This window comes from Bos mutus, chromosome 20, assembly GCF_027580195.1.
Source record: "Bos mutus isolate GX-2022 chromosome 20, NWIPB_WYAK_1.1, whole genome shotgun sequence".
Classification (NCBI taxonomy): Eukaryota; Metazoa; Chordata; class Mammalia; order Artiodactyla; family Bovidae; genus Bos; species Bos mutus.
Genome location: NC_091636.1, coordinates 10,551,944 through 10,566,177, shown reverse-complemented (window position 1 = coordinate 10,566,177; position 14,234 = coordinate 10,551,944).

The following is a 14,234-nucleotide window of genomic DNA, read 5'->3' as shown; positions in this document are numbered from 1 at the left end:
ATGCTTTACCATCTGAGCCACCAGGGAAATCTAATATGGTAGTGCTTTGTAAATATAGAGTTACATGCTAATATTATTCTGTAATGCATAGTTACTAAATATGCTAGTACTTTTTCCAAACTATACCTATAAACAGTATAGGTAAGCATTCAACAAATACAGATTGAACTGAATCATCAATGTCAAATCTGATACTATTATAATCACTTTTGATTTATTCCATATAAACATTCTCATAAGAGGAACCTCATTTTGTAGCACACTGCAAACATGTTTAGCAGAAGACAAGATGTTTATCTTTTAGCAAAGAAAGAAGACTCAATCTGCATGTCATGTTGTGGCATTAAATTCAACTTTATTTAAAAATGCACATTTTCTTTATGGCTTAAATCACATAAACAAATTTTTAAAACATTCTACTTTTCACACTCTTCTGTCAGACTCCTACAACTGAAGGTTACTTATCTTGCAACCTAGCCTAAAGTCAGCAATAAGGAGTTTCATATGAACCAGCAATTCCACTTCTGGACATATATCTGGAAAAAAATGAAAAGACTAATTTGAAAAGATACGTGCATCTTAATCTTCATAGCAGCACTATTTACAATAGCCAAGACATATATATGAATGACACGTGCATGCGTGCTCAGTTGCTCAGTAGTGTCTGACTCTTCACAATACCATAGGCTGTAGCCCATCAAGCTCCTCTGTCCATAGAATTTTCCAGGCAAGAATACTGGAGTGCATTGCCATTTTCTACTCCAAGGAATTTTCCCAAGCCAGGAATCGAATCCATGTCTCCTGCATCTCCTGCTTTGCCAGGCAGATTCTTTACCACTGAGCTGCCTGGGAAACCCCATATATGAATATTACTCAGTCATTAAAAAAGACTTAAATTCTGCCATTTCCAACAATGTGGATGGACCCTGAATGTACTATGCTTAGTGAAATAAGTCAGACAAAGACACTTAATGCTATCACATGTAGAATACAAAAAATAAAACAAATGAATGTACATATAAAACAGGAGCAGATTCACAGATTAGAAAGCAAATTAGCAGTTACCAGAGGGTAGAGGGGATGGGAGTGGGACAAAACAGATAAGCAACAAAGATATATGTATAGCATAGGGAATTAAAGCAATCTTCATCTAATACTGTTAAAGGACTTTAACCTGCAAAAGTACTGAATCACTATGCTGTATACATGAAACAAATATACTATTGTAAAGCAACTATACTTCAATAAAAGAAATACATTAAAAAAAATTTCAGGTTCCAAATTTCAGGCAAGTTATTCCCTTAGCTATATAATGAAAATGGGTAATAATTCTAAACTGCAGCATTACATTAATAACTAAACAAGATAAAGTTACTAAAGTATTTACTTGCAGATCGTGACACGGGCATGAATAAATTTGAGAATTAGGTTGAGGCAAAACATACTCAGGATCTACCGATAGAAAAGTCAGACATCACTTGAGAAAAGAAGTTTTAACCATTTTTTGTTTTTACAAATCCAGCTATCTATATTCCAACCTACAGCAGATTAAGAGTAGCAAATCAAAACAATGATCAGAGAAAGCTCCAAGCAACCACTGTAATGGTTATTCCTCACCCCCACTTTTCCTCTTTGGTAATGATACATTGTTTTTTTGAAGTCTGTTAATCTGTTTCTGTTTTGCAAATGAATTCATTTGTGTCAGTTTTTGATTCCACATTTAACAAATAAACATGAATTTGTTTTTCACATTATCTTTTCATTTTTGATGTCTAGTGTTAGTAATACATATGACATTCCCAGTGTTCTGAATCATATAAGACAGTATTGATATAGGTACCAACAGACATTCATCTTGTAAAACAGATGATGTAAACTTATGGTATCAATAAATACAGTACAGTACTGTAAATGCTTTTTCTCTTCCTTATGATTTTCTTAATAACATTTGCTTTTCTCTAAGTTACTCTATTGTAAGAGTACAGTATATAATATAATATACAGAATATGCTGTTAATCAACTGTATATGTTACAGGCAAAGGTTCTGGTCAACAGTAGGCTATTAGTAGTTATGTTTGTGGAGTATCAAAAGTTATATGCAGATTTTCCACTATGTAGTGTGTTGGTGCCCCAAACTTCCAAGTCGTTCAAGGGTCAACTGTATTTGTTATTGTTGCCAAATCAGAGCAAGTTCGGTAACAGCAAGACACATTTAGAGTTATCTTGCTGAAACTGAGGAAGTATATATAAAATCTATTTTTTAAAAATGAGCATGAACCTCCAATGCAGGTGTCATGCAAATAAATCCCTGTACATTATACAGACTTGAGGGCCTCAGATTATTAACACACAATAGAAGTGTGTTGAGTGTACTAGCAAAAGCAGTGGGTCTAGGCTCGTATTCAAATTATAGCTCTACCATTTATAAGCTGGGTCTAGTATTTAACCCAAGTTACCCCAGCTGTAAAAGGAGATAACAATAACTATTTTGCAAGGTTATTTTAAAGACTAAAAAAAAAAAAAGCAAAAAACTGAAGTGCTCATAACACCTTAATATAACCGTATTCATTCAATACACTCTGTATAAGGGGACAGAGAGGTATATAATACAATTTAGAAGGATTTTTTTCATTTAAATTATTTCTCATTTAAAAATTGTCCCATTTTAATGTTTTGCATTAAAAAGGGCTTCAATTATTTTGAAACTTTATTTATATGAATTCCTCATTCTTATAACTGTAACTGTGTTAGTCACTCAGTCATGTCTGACTCTTTGTGACACTATGGACTGTAGCCTGCCAGGCTCCTCTGTCCATGGAATTCTCCAGGCAAGAATACTGGAATGGGTTGCCATTCCTTTCTCCAGAGGATCTTCCCAACTCAGAGATCAAACCTGGGTTTCCTGAATTGCAGGCAGATTCATTGCTATCTGAGTCACCAGGGAAGCCCTCAGTCTTGGACAATACCAAATGAAGCATTACTACCTGTGAGTTAGAAATGCATACATCATTTGTATGCAAAATGCATCCAATTATTGTAATAAGTAGGATGTGGGGAAACAGGCTCTTATCCATACTGCTGAGGTGAGAGGAAACTATCAGTCTACCTGAAAGACAAGTTGATAACTTATATCAAAAGGTTCAAAATGATGTTCACTCTTTCATCCAGGAACTAGTAAACATATAATAGATTAATAAAAAGATTATATTAATTATATATATTAATTATATATTAATAAAGATTATATTTGTTATTTTATTAATAAAAAGATTAATAGAAAGAATTCACCTATTAGAGATATTAGAAATATCCTAAAGCTTTGTGAATAGGAAAATTGCAAGCAAACTGTAATTATAGTTCATTCAGATGAAAGAGTATATATTAACGGATGCAATCCAAAAAGTGCATGTAATTGTCATAAAAACATGATCATAATTTAATGCTAAGGGGAAAGGAACAAACAGCAAAGTGCATACTGTACACAGCAATGATAGGGTATATGATGCTGTGAAAGTGCAGCACGCAACATGTCAGCAAATTTGAAACACTCAGCAGTGGCCACAGGACTGGAAAAGGTCAGTTTTCATTCCAATCCCAAAGAAGGGCAATACCAAAGAATGCTCAAATTGGGGGGCGGTCCTGAGATGGCAGAGGAATAGGATGGGGAGACCACTTTCTCCCCCCAACAAATTCATCAAAAGAACATTTGGACGCTGAGGAAATTCCACAAAACAACTTCTGAATGCAGGCAGAGGACAACAGGCACCGAGAAAAGCAGCCCGTTGTCTTTGAAAGGAGGTAGGAAAAAATATAAAAGATTAAAAGAGAGACAAAAGAGGTAGGGACAGAGATCCGTCCTGGGAAGGGAGTCTTAAAAAAGAGAGAAGTTTCCAAACACCAGGAAACACTCTCACTGGTGAGTCTGTGGCGAGCCTTGGAACCTCAGAGGGCAACACAACCGGGAGGAACAATAAATAAATAATTAAAACCCACAGATTACGAGCCCAATGGTAACTCCCAGCGGAGAAGCAGCACAGACACCTGCATCCGCCACTAGCAAGCGGGGGCTGGGCAGGGAGGCACAGGCTGCATTGCTCAGAGTAAGGATCAGGTCTGAATGCCCCTAGGGCAATCTGAGGGAACTAACTTGAGATAGCAAACCAGACCATGGGATAGCTACCCCACGAAAACCCTAAACTAAAACACCACCAGGCCTGCTCATAGAACAAAGGACTGACCAGAGCTAGCCAGCTGCAGACTGGCCCATCCCCCACCGGAGACAGGCAGGCAAGGGCAGCCAGAGCCAGAAGGGGGAAATTGCAGGTCCAGAGAGGCATCATCTACCAAACTGCAAGCAGGCTTTATTGCTAACCAAGACTTCTTGGGATTCTGGACAGTTGACATTCGCCTGAGAAGGTGTGCTGGTTGTACACTCAGAAAACCGAGTGGCAGGGATGGGGGAGGCGAAAAGTTGCAATTACTGTGCTCACCAAACACCTGGTAACCTGAGTGGCTTGGACGTGGGAAGGGCACAAAACGCAGGCCCAACTGAGTCTGCGCCTTTGAGGAGTACCCAAGTACCTGAACCTGAGTGCCTTAGACCTGGGAAGTGCATGCAACCCAGGGCCCGCCTCAGACAGTTCCTGGCAGAGCAAGCTAGAACCTGAGCAGTGTAGACTGGGAAAGCACACACGGCATGAGCGGGGGCAAACCCAGTGTGGCCAAGACGCTGGGAGCACTTCCCACACATGCCAGTGTTATTTGTTTGCAGCGTTCCTCTCTCCCCACAGTACGACTGAAAAAGTGAGCCTAAAAAAGTGTCCACCACCGCCCCCTTGGGTCACTGAAGAGACCAGCGAACAGAAGAAGCTAAATCAGAGGGAATTGCCCTGGAAGTGACAGGTGCAATAGATTAAAACCCTGTAGCTAGCACCGACTACATAGGAAGGGGCCTATAAATCTTGAGAAGTATAAGCCGGATCAAGGAACTATCTGAAAATGAACTGACTCCACACTGTCCACAACAACACCAGAGAAAGTCCTAGATATATTTTTACTATTATCATTCTTTAAATTTTAAAATTTTTAGGTCCTTTATTACTCCTTTAATTTTCATTTTTATAACCTACTATTATTTGTAAAAGAAAAAAAGACCCTATTTTTTAAAACAAACTTCATATATATACATATTTTATAATTTTTGTGACTTTGTTTTTTTTCCTTTAATATTGTATTTTTGAGACTCCAACCTCTACTCTAGATTTTTAATCTTTGCTTTTTGGTATTTGTTATCAATTTTTTACCTTTAAGAACCCAATCTTCAGTACCCATTTTTACTTGGGAGTGAGATTACTGGCTTGACTGCTCTCTCCCCCTTTGGACTCTCCTTTTTCTCCACCAGGTCGCCTCTGTCTCCTCCCTCCCCCTTCTCTTCTCTACCCAACTCTGAGAATCTTTTTGTGTGTTCCAGACTGTGGAGAACACTTAGGGAACTGATTACTGGCTGGATCTGTCTCTCTCCTTTTGATTCCCCCCTCTTATCCTCCTGGCCACCTCTCTCTCCTTCCTCCCTCTTCTCTTCTCTTCTCTGTGTAATTCCATGAACATCTCTGAGCAGTCCAGACTGTGGAGCACACATAAGGAAGTGATTACTGGCTAGCTTGCTCTCTCCTCTTTTGATTCCCCCTCTTCTACTCCTGGTCACCTCTATCTCCCTCCTCCCTCTTCTCTTCTCCATGTAACTCTGTGTACCTCTCTGGGTGTTGCTCACTGGGGAGAAACTTTTCATCATTAACCTAGATGTTTTATCAATGGTGTTGTATAGATGGAGAAGTCTTCAGACTACTGTAAGAATAAGACCGAAAACCAGAGGCAGGAGGCTTAAGTCCAAATCCTGTGAGCACCAGAGAACTCCTGACTCCAGGGAACATTAATTGATAGGAGCTCATCAAATGCCTCCATACCTACACTGAAACCAAGCACCACCCAAGGGCCAACAAGTTCCAGAGCAAGACATACCACGCAAATTCTCCAGCAACACAGGAACACAGCCCTGAGCTTTAATATATAGGCTGCCCAAAATCACTCCAAACCCACTGACATCTCATAACTCATTACTGGACACTTCATTGCACTCCAGAGAGAAAAAATCCAGCTCCACCCACCAGATCACCGACACAAGCTTCCCTAACCAGGAAACCTTGACAAGCCACTGGTCCAACCCCACCCACAGCGAGGAAACTCCACAATAAAGAGAACTCCAGAAACTGCCTGAATATGGAAAGGCCACCCCAAACACAGCAATAAAAACAAGATGAAAAGGCAGAGAAATTACCAGCAGGTAAAGAACAGGATAAATGCCCACCGAACCAAGCAAAGGAGGAAGAGATAGGGAGTCTACCTGATAAAGAATTCTGAATAATGATAGTGAAAATGATCCAAAATCTTGAAAGCAAAATGGAGTTACAGATAAATAGCCCGGAGACAAGGATAGAGAAGATGCGAGAAAGGTTTAACAAGGACCTAGAAGAAATAAAAAAGAGTTCATATATAATGAATAATGCAATAAATGAGATCAAAAACACTCTGGAGGGAACCAACAGTAGAATAACAGAGGTAGAAGATACGATAAGTGAGGTAGAAGATAGAATGGTAGAAATAAATGAAACAGAGAGGAAAAAAGAAAAACGAATTTAAAAAAATGAGGATAATCTCAGAGACCTCTGGGACAATGTTAAATGCCCCAACATTCGAATCATAGGAGCCCCAGAAGAAGAAGACAAAAAGAAAGACCATGAGAAAATACTTGAGGAGATAATAGTTGAAAACTTCCCTAAAATGGGGAAGGAAATAATCACCCAAGTCGAGGAAATCCAGAGAGTCCCAAACAGGATAAACCCAAGGCGAAACACCCCAAGACACATATTAATCAAATTAACAAAGATCACACACAAAGAACAAATATTAAAAGCAGCAAGGGAAAAACAAACAAACAAACAAAAAAAACACAAAAGGGGATTCCCATAAGGATAACAGCTGATCTTTCAATAGAAACTCTTCAGGCCAGGACGGAATGGCAGGACATACTTAAAGTGATGAAAGAGAATAACCTACAGCCCAGATTACTGTACCCAGCAAGGATCTCATTCAAATATGAAGAAGAAATCAAAAGCTTTATAGAAAAGCAAAAGCTGAGAGAATTCAGCACCACCAAATCAGCTCTCCAACAAATGCTAAAGGATCTTCTCTAGACAGGAAACACAAAAATGGTGTATAAACTCGAACCCAAAACAATAAAGTAAATGGCAACAGGATCATACTTCTCAATAATTACCTTAAATGTAAATGGGTTGCATGCCCCAAACAAAAGATGAAGACTGGCCAAATGGATACAAAAACAAGACCCCTATATCTGTTGTCTACAAGAGACACATCTCAAAACAGGGGACACATACAGACTGAAAGTGAAGGGCTGGAAAAAGATATTCCATGCAAATAGAGACCAAAAGGAAGCAGGAGTAGCAATACTCATATCAGATAAAATAGACTTTAAAACAAAGGCTGTGAAAAGAGACAAAGAAGGACACTACATAATGATCCAAAGATCAATCCAAGAAGAAGATATAACAATTATAAATATATATGCACCCAACATATGAACACCACAATATGTAAGACAAATGCTAACAAGTATGAAAGGGAGAGTTAACAATAACACAATAATAGTGGGTGACTTTAATACACCACTCACACCTATGGATAGATCAACTAAACAGAAAATTAACAAGGAAACACAAACTTTAAATGATACAATAGACCAGTTAGACCTAATTGATATCTATAGGACATTCACCCCAAAACAATGAATTTCACCATTTTCTCAAGTGCACACGGAACCTTCTCCAGGATAGATCACATCCTGGGCCACAAATCTAGCCTTGGTAAATTCAAAAAAAATTGAAATCATTCCAAGCATCTTTTCTGACCACAACGCAGTAAAATTAGATCTCAAGTACAGGAGAAAAGCTATTAAAAATTCCAACATATGGAGGCTGAACAACATGCTGCTGAATAACCAACAAATCACAGAAGAAATCAAAAAAGAAATCAAAATATGCATAGAAATGAATGAAAATGAGAACACAATAACCCAAAACCTATGGGACACTGTAAAAGCAGTGCTAAGGGGAAGGTACATAGCAATACACACATACATCAAGAAACAAGAAAAAAGTCAAATAAATAACCTAATTCTACACCTAATGCAACTAGAAAAGGAAGAAATGAAGAATCCTAGGGTTAATAGAAGGAAAGAAATCTTAAAAATTAGGGCAGAAATAAATGCAAAAAAAGAGAGAGAGAGAGAGACAGAGAGACCATAGAAAAAATCAACAAAGCCAAAAGCTGGTTCTTTGAAAGGATAAATAAAATTGACAAACCATTAGCCAGACTCATCAAGAAACAGAGGGAGAAAAATCAAATCAATAAAATCAGAAATGAAAATGGAGAGATCACAACAGACAACACAGAAATACAAAGGATCATAAGACACTACTATCAGCAATTATATGCCAATAAATGGACAACTTGGAAGAAATGGACAAATTTTTAGAAAAGTACAACTTTCCAAAACTGAACAAGGAAGAAATAGAAAATCTTAACAGACTTATCAAAAGCATGGAAATTGAAACTGTATTAAGAAATCTTCCAGCAAGCAAAAGCCCAGGTCCAGATGGCTTCATAGCTGAATTCTACCAAAAATTTAGAGAAGACCTAACTGGTGATAGAAGCAAGGTCCAATGCTGTAAAGAGCAATATTGCATAGGAACCTGGAATGTCAGGTCCATGAATCAAGGCAAATTGGAAGTGGCAAACAAGAGATGGCAAGAGTAAATGTCGACATTCTAGGATCAGCGAACTGAAATGGACTGGAATGGGTGAATTTAACTCAGATGACCATTATATCTACTACTGCGGACAGGAATCCCTCAGAAGAAATGGAGTGGCCATCATGGTCAACAAAGAGTCTGAAATGCGGTACTTGGATGCAATCTCAAAAATGACAGAATGATCTCTGTTCATTTCCAAGGCAAACCATTCAATATCACAGTAATCTAAGTCTATGCCCCAACCAGTAACGCTGAAGAAGCTGAAGTTGAACGGTTCTATGAAGACCTACAAGACCTTTTAGAACTAACACCCAAAAAAGATGTCCTTTTCATTATAGGGTACTGGAATGCAAAAGTAGGAAGTCAAGAAACACCTGGAGTAACAGGCAAATTTGGCCTTGGAATACGGAATGAAGCAGGGCAAAGACTAATAGAGTTTTGCCAAGAAAATGCACTGGTCATAACAAACACCCTCTTCCAACAACACAAGAGAAGACTCTATACATGGACATCACCAGATGGTCAACACCGAAATCAGATTGATTATATTCTTTGCAGCCAAAGATGGAGAAGCTCTATCCAGTCAGCAAAAACAAGACCAGGAGCTGACTGTGGCTCAGACCATGAACTCCTTATTGCCAAATTCAGACTGAAATTGAACAAAGTAGGGAAAACCACTAGACCATTCAGGTATGACCTAAATCAAATCCCTTATGATTATACAGTGGAATGAGAAATAGATTTAAGGGCCTAGATACGATAGTTAGAGTGACTAATGAACTATGGAATGAGGTTTGTGACATTGTACAGGAGACAGGGACCAAGACCATTCCCATGGAAAAGAAATGCAAAAAAGCAAAATGGCTGTCTGGGGAGGCCTTACCAATAGCTGTGAAAAGAAGAGAAGGGAAAAGCCAAGGAGAAAAGGAAAGATATAAACATCTGAATGCAGAGTTCCAAAGAATAGCAAGAAGAGATAAGAAAGCCTTCCTCAGTGATCAATGCAAAGAAATAGAGAAAAACAACAAAATGGGAAAGACTAGGGATCTCTTCAAGAAAATCAGAGACACCAAAGGAACATTTCATGCAAAGATGGGCTCGATAAAGGACAGAAATGGTATGGTCCTAACAGAAGCAGAAGATATTAAGAAGAGATGGCAAGAATACACAGAAGAACTGTACAAAAAAGATCTTCATGACCCAGATAATCACAATGGTGTGATCACTGACCTAGAGCCAGACATCCTGGAATGTGAAGTCAAGTGGGCCTTAGAAAGCATCACTATGAAAAAAGCTAGTGGAGGTGATGGAATTCCAGTCGAGCTACTCCAAATCCTGAAAGATGATGCTGTGAAAGTGCTGCACTCAATATGCCAGCAAATTTGGAAAACTCAGCAGTGGCCACAGGACTGGAAAAGGTCAGTTTTCATTCCAATCCCAAAGAAAGGCAATGCCAAAGAATGCTCAAACTACCGCACAATTGCACTCATCTCACACGCTAGTAAAGTAATGCTCAAAATTCTCCAAGCCAGGCTTCAGCAATATGTGAACCCTGAACTTCCAGATGTTCAAGCTGGTTTTAGAAAAGGCACAGGAACCAGAGATCAAATTGCCAACATCCGCTGGATCATGGAAAAAGCAAGAGAGTTCCAGAAAAGCATCTATTTCTGCTTTATTGACTATGCCAAAGCCTTTGACTGTGTGGATCACAATAAACTGTGGAAAATTCTGAAAGAGATGGGAATACCAGACCACCTGATCTGCCTCTTGAGAAATCTGTATGCAGGTCAGGAAGCAAAAGTTAGAACTGGACATGGAACAACAGACTGATTCCAAATAGGAAAAGGAGTTCGTCAAGGCTGTATATTGTCACCCTGTTTATTTAACTTATATGCAGAGTACATCATGAGAACACTGGATGGAAGAAACACAAGCTGGAATCAAGATTGCTGGGAGAAATATCAATAACCTCAGATATGCAGATGACACCACCCTTATGGCAGAAACTGAAGAGGAACTAAAAAGCCTCTTGATGAAAGTGAAAGTGGAGAGTGAAAAAGTTGGCTTAAAGCTCAACATTCAGAAAGCGAAGATCATGGCATCTGGTCCCATCACTTCATGGGAAATAGATGGGGAAACAGTGGAAACAGTGTCAGATTTTATTTTTCTGGGCTCCAAAATCACTGCAGATGGTGACTGCAGCCATGAAATTAAAAGACGCTTACTCCTTGGAAGGAAAGTTATCACCAACCTAGAGAGCATATTCAAAAGCAGAGACATTACTTTGCCAACAAAGGTTCGTCTAGTCAAGGCTATGGTTTTTCCTATGGTCATGTATGGATGTGAGAGTTGGACTGTGAAGAAGGCTAAGCACCGAAGAATTGATGCTTTTAACTGTGGTGTTGGAGAAGACTCTTGAGAGTCCTTTGGACTGCAAGGAGATCCAACCAGTCCATTCTGAAGGAGATCAGCCCTGGGATTTCTTTGGAAGGAATGATGCTAAAGCTGGAACTCCAGTACTTTGGCCACCTCATGCGAAGAGTTGACTCACTGGAAAAGACTCTGATGCTGGGAGGGATTGGGGGCAAGAGGAGAAGGGGACAACAGAGGATGAGATGGCTGGATGGCATCACTGACTTGATGGACGTGAGTCTGAGTGAACTCCAGGAGTTGGTGATGGACAGGGAGGCCTGGCGTGCTGCGATTCATGGGGTCACAAAGAGTCGGACATGACTGAGTGATCGATCTGATCTGATCTGAACACCTATCCTACTCAAACTCTTCCAGAAAATTACAGAGGAAGGTAAACTTCCAAACTCATTCTATGAGGCCACCAGCAGCCTAATACCAAAACCTGACAAAGATGCCACAAAAAAAGAAAACTACAGGCCAATATCACTGCTGAACATAGATGCAAGATTCCTTAACAAAATACTAGCAATCAGAATCCAACAACACATTAAAAAGATCATACATCATGACCAAGTGGGCTTTATCCCAGAGATGCAAGGATTCTTCAATATCTGCAAATCAATCAATGTAATACACCACATTAACAAATTGAAAAATAAAAGCCATATGATTATCTCAGTAGATGCAGAGAAAGCCTTTGACAAAATTCAACATCCATTTATGATAAAAACCCTCCAGAAAGCAGGCATAGAAGGAACATACCTCAACATAATAAAAGCCATATATGACAAACCCAGAGCAAACATTATCCTCAATGGTGAAAAATTGAAAGCATTTCCCCTAAAGTCAGGAACAAGACAAGGGTGCCCACTCTCACCACTACTATTCAACATAGTTTTTAAAGTTTTGGCCACAGCAATCAGAGCAGAAAAAGAAATAAAAGGAATCCTAATTGGAAAAGAAGAAGTAAAACTCTCACTGTTTGCAGATGACATGCTCCTCTACATAGAAAACCCTAAAGACTCCACCAGAAAATTACTAGAGTTGATCAATGATTATAGTAAAGTTGCAGGATATAATATCAACACACAGAAATCCGTTGCATTCCTGTACACTAATAATGAGAAAATAGAAAGAGAAATTAAGAAACAATTCCATTCACCATTGCAATGATGAATAAAATACTTAGGAATATATCTACCTAAAGAAACAAAAGACCTATATATAGAAAACTATAAAACACTGGTGAAAGAAATCAAAGAGGACACTGCTGCTGCTGCTGCTAAGTCGCTTCAGTTGTGTCCAACTCTGTGCAACCCCATAGACGGCAGCCCACCAGGCTCCCCCATCCCTGGGATTCTCCAGGCAAGAACACTGGAGTGGGTTGCCATTTCCTTCTCCAATGCATCAAAGTGAAAAGTGAAAGTGAAGTCACTCAGTAGTGTCCAACTCCTAGCAACCCCATGGACTGCAGCCTACCAAGCTCCTCCGCCCATGGGATTTTCCAGGCAAGAGTACTGGAGTGGGGCGCCATTGCCTTCTCTGAAAGAGGACACTAATAGATGGAAATATATACCGTGTTCATAGATTGGAAGAATCAATATAGTGAAAATGAGTATACTACCCAAAGCAATCTATAGATTCAATGCAATCCCTATCAAGCTACCAATGGTATTTTTCAGAGAACTAGAACAAATAATCTCACAATTTGTATGGAAATACAAAAAACCTCGAATAGCCAGAAATCTTGAGAAAGAAGAATGAAACTGGAGGAATCAACCTGCCTGACTTCAGGCTCTACTACAAAGCCACAGTCATCAAGAGAGTATGGTACTGGCACAAAGACAGGAATATAAATCAATAGAACAAAATAGAAAGCCCAGCGATAAATCCACACATCTATGGATGCCTTATCTTTGACAAAGGAGGCAAGAATATACAATTGAGAAAGGACAATCTCTTTATCAAGTGGTGCTGGGAAAACTGATCAACCACTTGTAAAAGAATGAAACTAGAACACTTTTTAACACCATACACAAAAATAAACTCAAAATGGATTAAAGATCTAAATGTAAGACCAGAAAATATAAAAACTCCTAGAGGAGAACATAGGCAAAACAGTCTCCTACATAAATCACAGCAGGATCCTCTATGACCCACCTCCTAGAATATTGGAAATAAAAGCAAAAATAAACAAATGGGACCTAATTAAAATTAAAAGCTCTGCACAACAAAGGAAACTATAAGCAAGGTGAAAAGACAGCCTTCAGAATGGGAGAAATAATAGCAAATGAAGCAACTGACAGAGAATTAATCTCAAAAATATACAAGCAACTCCTGCAGCTCAATTCCCAGAGAAGGCAATGGCACCCTACTCCAGTACTCTTGCCTGGAAAATCCCATGGACGAAGGAACCTGGTGGGCTGCAGTCCATGGGATCGCTAAGTGTCGGACACAACTGAGCGACTTCACTTTCACTTTTCACTTTGATGCATTGGAGAAGGAAATGGCAACCCACTCCAGTGTTTTTGCCTGGAGAATCCCAGGGATGGGGGAGCCTGGTGGGTTGCTGTCTATGGGGTTTCACAGAGTCGGACACGACTGAAGCAACTTAGAAGCAGCAGCAGCAGCAGCTCAGTTCCAGAAAAATAAATGACCCAATCAAAAAATGGGCCAAAGAACTAAATAGACATTTCTCCAAAGAAGACATACAGATGGCTAACAAACACATGAAAAGATGCTCAACATCACTCATTATCAGAGAAATGCAAATCAAAACCACAATGAGGTATCATTTCATGCCAGTCAGAATGGCTGCGATCCAAAAGTCTACAAGCAATAAATGCCGGAGATGGGGTGGAAAAGGGAACCCTCTTACACTGTTGGTGGGAATGCAAACTAGTACAGCCACTATGGAGAACAGTGTGGAGATT